The following is a 6,690-nucleotide window of genomic DNA, read 5'->3' as shown; positions in this document are numbered from 1 at the left end:
ATCAGTCCATGTTGTTTCAGCTAAGCTGTCCGTGCTGATTAACACGACATGACATCGTTCGAGCACAGCAAGTGTTGATAGGTTCGAATATTACTCCTCCGGTCATAAAAGTCTTTCTGTGGATACGGCCCCTTATGCTGCATCACAGCACAGTTAATGTGTTATGAGTGTAGAGTAGACCCCCAATGGTACTCAACCTTACTTTAAGGTCCCCACTTTGGTATGCATTAATGGGTCACGGACCACCTTTATACCCTCTCAGAGGTACAGACCTGTAAGGTTCCATGTTATTCCTAACTATCAACCATTTACCTACAGACCTCATGGCACCCCCTCAAGGAGCCCTGGGGGTCCCTGGACCGCTCTTTGAGAACCATTCGTGTAATATTAACTTAACTGTGTTGTTCTATTGTGGATGTGCAGATCTTTGCCTCAGCGTCCAGCGTGCTTCAGGCTCCGCCCATCAAGGCGGGCCCCGCCTCTAAACATCCTGCTGGTCAAGGAGATGCATACACTGCAGTGCCACCTGTTGGCGAAGGAGAGACCTACACCACAGCTCTCCTCGCAGTGGAAGGAGACCAGCCGGAGGGAGGTGCCGACAAAGAGCAGAGAGACCAGAGGAAGGAGGAGGAAGAGGAGGAGGGGAAGCAAGGAATGCCACACAGAGAGGAACATGCATTGGAAGGTTATTATAGTTTTGCATTTATTCGTTTTTTATTTTGTTTTACTTTTTGTTTTCAATTTCTGTTAATTTTGATTAAAACGGTCAGTTTAGTTTAGTATTTATTTTGTTGAAAAGGCTTAGTTTTACTTAGTTAGTTAGTTTTAGTTATATTATATTTGTTTTACTGTATTAGTTCAACCAATGTTTTATTGTAAGATGGATTGGTCAGGGGCAAGATTGAACAAGGTCAGACACATTGGTAAAATAGCAGATCTACAAGCTCACAACGCTCATGTTGTGAGCTTGTACATCTGCTATTTTTGCTATTTTTGACCAAGACTTAAGGACATTTTCTCTACGATTTTGTTTTAAGTTATTTCTGTAAACACAATACAGTTTCAGGGAGTTATTGTTTTAGGCCTCGTTTTTATTTCCTATTTCAGTTAACTGAAATGTCTTTCCCAATTATAGTTATTTTGTTGGTTTTAGTTAAAGGTAGGGTACATGATTTATTTTGTTAAAATAAGTGTAAAATAGCTCTATATTCTGATAGTCGTCGTTGATATAGAGTGTTTGTTCAGTAACAGGAGTCTCTCCAGCTCTTAAGTAAACAGACATTGCGTTTTTAGGTCAGGATACCAATTGTATCCAATCAGGAGAAAGGACTCGCTCAGGATACAGATTAATAAACAAGTGAAATTGGAAATGGTGACACAAAGAAATGAGCAGACAAAATTGGAACTGGAACAGTATAAAATGTATCTCATGATTGATTGATTGATTTTCTGTTAATTAAAGAGGTGGAGAGATGGAATGACCCCTGTTACTGAACAAACACTCTATAGCAATGGTTACTATCAGAATATAGAGCTTTAACCTTTTAACAAAAAACTTTTTGTGTTAACCAAAAAATAACACTAACCCTACCATTAACTAATAACCCTGATGCATTGGCAGATGACGATGATGAAGACATAGATCAGGTGCTGAGCCGTGATGAAGAGTTTGGGGAGGAGATGTCACCGGAAGAAGGTACTGAGCAAGCAGGATGGGAACCATAGAAACAATAATGCTGTCCATGTCCAACAAATCAAATCACCTTTGTTTATTGATTATAGTTACTTTGCAGATTTAGATCATTACAAAACATGCACAGGGCCGGCGCGTCCATACAGGCGACCTAGGCGGCCGCCTAGAGCGGCAGTTTGGAGAGGCGACAAAAAAAGTCGGGAAAAAATAATAATAATGATAATAAATCGGTAAAATCAGAATTAAATAAAACAACCCTAACCTAGCCTAACCCTAACACCGAAATAAAGTAACCAAAGACACAAAAAAAATGTTCATAATCCGCACAGAACCGCAAAAAGATTTGCGCGCGCGCAAAGGAATCTCGCCTAGAGCGGCGATCAGCCCTCCACCGGCCCTGAACATGCATTAACCACTTAAAGGACGACTTCACCACTTTTCAACATATCTTCATATAATAGGTCCTCACTAATGCTCATGATAAAATGGTACCATTTTTTTCTAATCAGTCTCTGTCTCAGAGGAGGGCTGTAGACAGTTCAGAAACCCGTCTACCAGTGACATCATCGATGGGGAATCCAAGCTAATAGAAACTGCAGGCTTTCTATTCCTGGAAAGTTGCAATGCAATAATAGATCCCATTGTTCTCGCCTTAATAAAAATCTGAATAAAAAAATTGTAATCTTTTTGGGAAAAAAAATCCTGCCTAACGATGATGTCACTGGTAGACGGGTTTCTGGACTGTCCACAGCCCTCCTATGAGACACAGACCAAGTAGAAAAAAATTGCATCATTTTATCATGAGTGTTAGTGAGGACCTATTATATGAAGATTTGTTGAAAAGTGGTGAAGTCGTCCTTTAAGCCCTAATTTATAATTTAATTTATGCCTCTGAGATGTGGTGAATTAGAGTAAAAGTACCTAAAGGTTTTAAATGTACTCTTGTTACTTAACTTTCCACCCCTACAGGTAACTGCTATCTCCATCCAGAGGAGAAGTGGCCAGCATTGGGTGTAGGTTCTGCTGAAGGAGCCAGCTTGTTAGAGGACACCAACAGGTACTGTAGACACCTTTGTATATCGTCGCTGTCGGGTGGCAACCTTGTATGTTATTTTTCAGGAAATGGAAAAATAATCGATCCAATGTAGTTATTAAGTGTGTTAATACTTTTCTTTGGTTCAGTATTTAAAAAACCCTCAAACTTAATCACTTTCACTTTCACTGATCTAAAAACTCACAACGCAATTGATCAGCATCACATTTCTTGTGCACGCTGACAGTAGGCCAATACATTGATGAACATGATAACATACAGAACTCTGCACAGCTGTAATACCTCTGCATCATTAGCTTGCTTTAATGTCCCAAAGGAGTAGTTAGGAGTCCGATAAAGTTGAAGTTCACAGAACAAAAAACGAATACGGAATAGACATAATAAAGCCATGGAAACTGCCCATAAGTACGTCAGCATGTTCAGAAACATGGACACACTGAACATACTGTACTGTATAGCAGGATATGTGTAGTAGATGATTTTTATCCACAACAGTGATTGTTCAGCTGTGATTGTGTTTAGAGCTCAGTCTACGCTGGATGAGGCGCTACAGCGTGTGCAGATGGAGGGGAACCAAACAAGCCCAGAGCTCACTGGACAGTCTGAACAAAGGTGAGTGTCCACTAACGGCTAACCCACTGTTTATCAAATGTTTTCATATCAAGGAACCCTAAATCATTGTGTATTTGGCTGCGGACCCCCATCTGAAAATATTTTGTAATGTGTTGCTTTTTTCAAAATTATTTTATAATTTCGAATAGCCAAAGTATCAATTGGGTTAAAGGGAAACTATGTAAGATTTCTGGTCTGTGTGTGTACAAACACACAACCCCCTCTGACAGACATCAGAGTGATGGCTGTCTTTGATGCATTAATTGATTAATGACACAGACAGAGGTGTCCCTGCACAGGAATGATTGTCAACATAAACAGTGGAACAAAACCAAAATACAGACAGAGGGATGTCTTCCTGCAGGGAAACACACCAGCACAATAGTATAGTGGCTGATGGAGATGTGCTTTGTACAGCATATTATGTCAACTGTATCTTTATACCAGAGATGATCAAAAAGTTGTATTTAGTATTTGTTGCAAAGAAAGAGTGACAACTAAGTGCAAGATCAGAGTAAATGCCATGAACCCTAGTTAACAAACGACAGGGGTAAATGGTCACATAAGTAGAGTGCAAAGAAAAATAATGAAGTGGTACAAAGTAACCATAATGACAGATTAAACCCAGCATCTGTCTAAACATGCTACATCATGTGAACAAGTAACCAACATACATCAGCATAGTATAACAAGTAAGACGCGCGAACGCTGGAAGCGAACGCAGCTCGAAAATAACAATAAGAAGAATAGAAAGGAATGAGCAATTACTTGCCATCCGGCCTGAAATATGCACAAATGACATGGAATTCTTAGATATCCCAATAGATGAACTCGTGTAGATGCTTGTAGATGTGTTATTTTTGACTGTCGCTGCTATGTTTTTCTCAGAGGAGTGTAAGTACTCACCCAGGGGCACAGGCGAATTTCAGCCACACTGTAGTGCATGCAGGCAATGAGAGCGTGACTCACATGGGGGCAGCCAATGAGAGCGTGAGTGACATGGGGGCGCGGCTGCACACATACTGCACACAGACAGACACACAAGCCGAGCCGAGTGTCATAGTATGCTCCACTTGGTCGGAGGCGCCTCCTTCCGTGTTCGCAACTAGCATCTATCTAAAATATAGGCAACAAAAAGTGATACAAGGAAATGCGAGTGCCAGATGGTGAGATGGCCCTAAATGGTTTAACCTAATCTGAATACATCTCTAACCTCCTCACTGCCTATGAACCAATCAAATCATGGCAGATCACCAGGAACTGGTCTCCTAAATATTGTATATGTTGAATAAAATGGGAATCAGGTGAAGGTGCATTTAGTCATGGTTCACCTCCCTGGAACAACCTCCTGGTGACCTGAGATCTGCTACAACTGTGTCATTTCTAAAAGCAGACAGTACCATCTTTCCCAGGCTTTTAGTGTGAAGCGCACCAAATTTACTGTTTATGAAATGAGCCACAGAATGTGAATACATTTGTGTATCTGTCACTCATCTTTTAATGTTTTTGTGAATGCAGGAGGACTGAATCGGAGCAGACTCTAACCAAAGTCAACTTGTGCAAGTGATTCAGACTGTACCTCAGTTTTGTGTTTTTTATGTTTGTTCAGTTGACTCTAATGTAACTTGTACCTCAGTATTGTGTTGTTTATTCAACTGACTGTATTCACGTTCTGCTCATTTGTTTAAAATGTTTACATTGTTACATTTGTTCTTTTTCGTTTAAAGGTAGGGTAAGTGATAAACAAGTGAAATTGGAAGTGACAAAGAAATGAGCAGGCAAAATTGGAACTGGAACACTATAAAATTGGAGCTGATAAATGGGTACTTTCTGCTGCTGAAGATTGGCCACCGACCTGAAAATGAAGTTTCTGTTCATTAAAGATCTGGAGAGACGCAGAGACCCCTGCTACTGAACAAACACTCTATAGCAATCATTACTATCACAATATAGTGCTTTAACCTTTTAACAAAAAACATTTTTTTTACCAAAGATATCAATTACCCTACCTTTAATTATATTTTTGGAGGATTATATTGTTCATGTTACGTTGTTTATGTCCCTGTTTTTGAACCTACTGACGTATTTGGGGGCAATTTTGTTCTGTAAAAAGTGTAACTTGATCTGACTCCTGGCAGCTACTATTCCTTGGTGATATTAATGCACTGGTTCTCAACAGTTCGGGGACCACCAATGGTCCAAAGTGACCCTTACAGGTCTGTAACTACAGAAAGTGTATAGAACCGTTTGTTGTATCAAATGTGTGTATACTTGCTGCAGCCTTTCATTTACACACAGTACAAATATAGTTACCATTGGAGCAAGCATTTAATTTGTCATGTGTGTTAAATAAATCATAAAGGTGCATTTCTTTTGTATTGCCTGTTTCATTCACAAAATCAGCAAAAGTCAGCTTCTGTGCCTGCCTTCCGATGAGGTTCCCAACGCCGCCATTTGATGCCTGGGATGCATTCCGCCACGCCTACCCGAAAAAATTGGAACAAAATTCAAATCCTCAAATCATGAATGCAGTGTCCGATTGCCTTGCAAGACCTAAGAAGAAATGGTACCCTTTTTACATTGGCCTTTTATAGCGCCACCAGGAGGCCACAATAACCTACCTGACCTGGCGGAGACCTGTGCTCCGAGGAGCACTTTTTCTAGTTTGGGCTTGTTTCTAAAGTGTAGTTGCTTATTTGGGCTTGTTTCCTAATGTTGTTTAAACCAGTGGTTCTCAAACATGTTCAAGTCAAGGACCCCCAAATTCAAATGTATTGGTCTGCAGACCCCCATCTGAAAACAATTTATGCCAGGGACCCCCATACAAGATTTCATTTGCGTGGTTAAAATGTTTCAAAAATATTCCACACCTTTTTCCAAGATAATTTTTTTGAAATTAGCAGAGATGCGACGCGTTGCAAGCTTGTAGATTGGCTATTTATATATACCCATGCAATATAGGTTTAAAGTGCTCTTGGCCATTGATCGCTTCTTTTGGGCTTGTTTTCGTAGACCTAGTTGCTTATTTCGCTCATAAAACCTGGCAACACTGTGGTCGGCGAGTCGCTACGGAGTCGGACGAAACGGCAGAACAACTGGAGGAGGAAAAAAAGAATACAGTTCAATATCATTACGGAGGAAAAAGAAGACCCGACATAATTTGTGTCGTGGAGCCGGTTCGCCCGTCGTCGCCCCCCCCCCCCGGCTGGAGACCTAAAATAGACCCGCGGGGACGAAGGGTTTTAAAGTTGAATAAAATAATAAAAAAAAAGATAATTCAAGCTTTGTCACCTTCTTAAAATGAAAAAGCGAAATAAAATATAAATTATTA

Source organism: Gymnoscopelus microlampas, assembly GCF_963454915.1.
Source record: "Gymnoscopelus microlampas genome assembly, chromosome: 12".
NCBI classification, from domain to species: domain Eukaryota; kingdom Metazoa; phylum Chordata; class Actinopteri; order Myctophiformes; family Myctophidae; genus Gymnoscopelus; species Gymnoscopelus microlampas.
The sequence above is the reverse complement of the archived record's forward strand: the minus strand, read 5'-3'. Positions refer to the sequence as shown.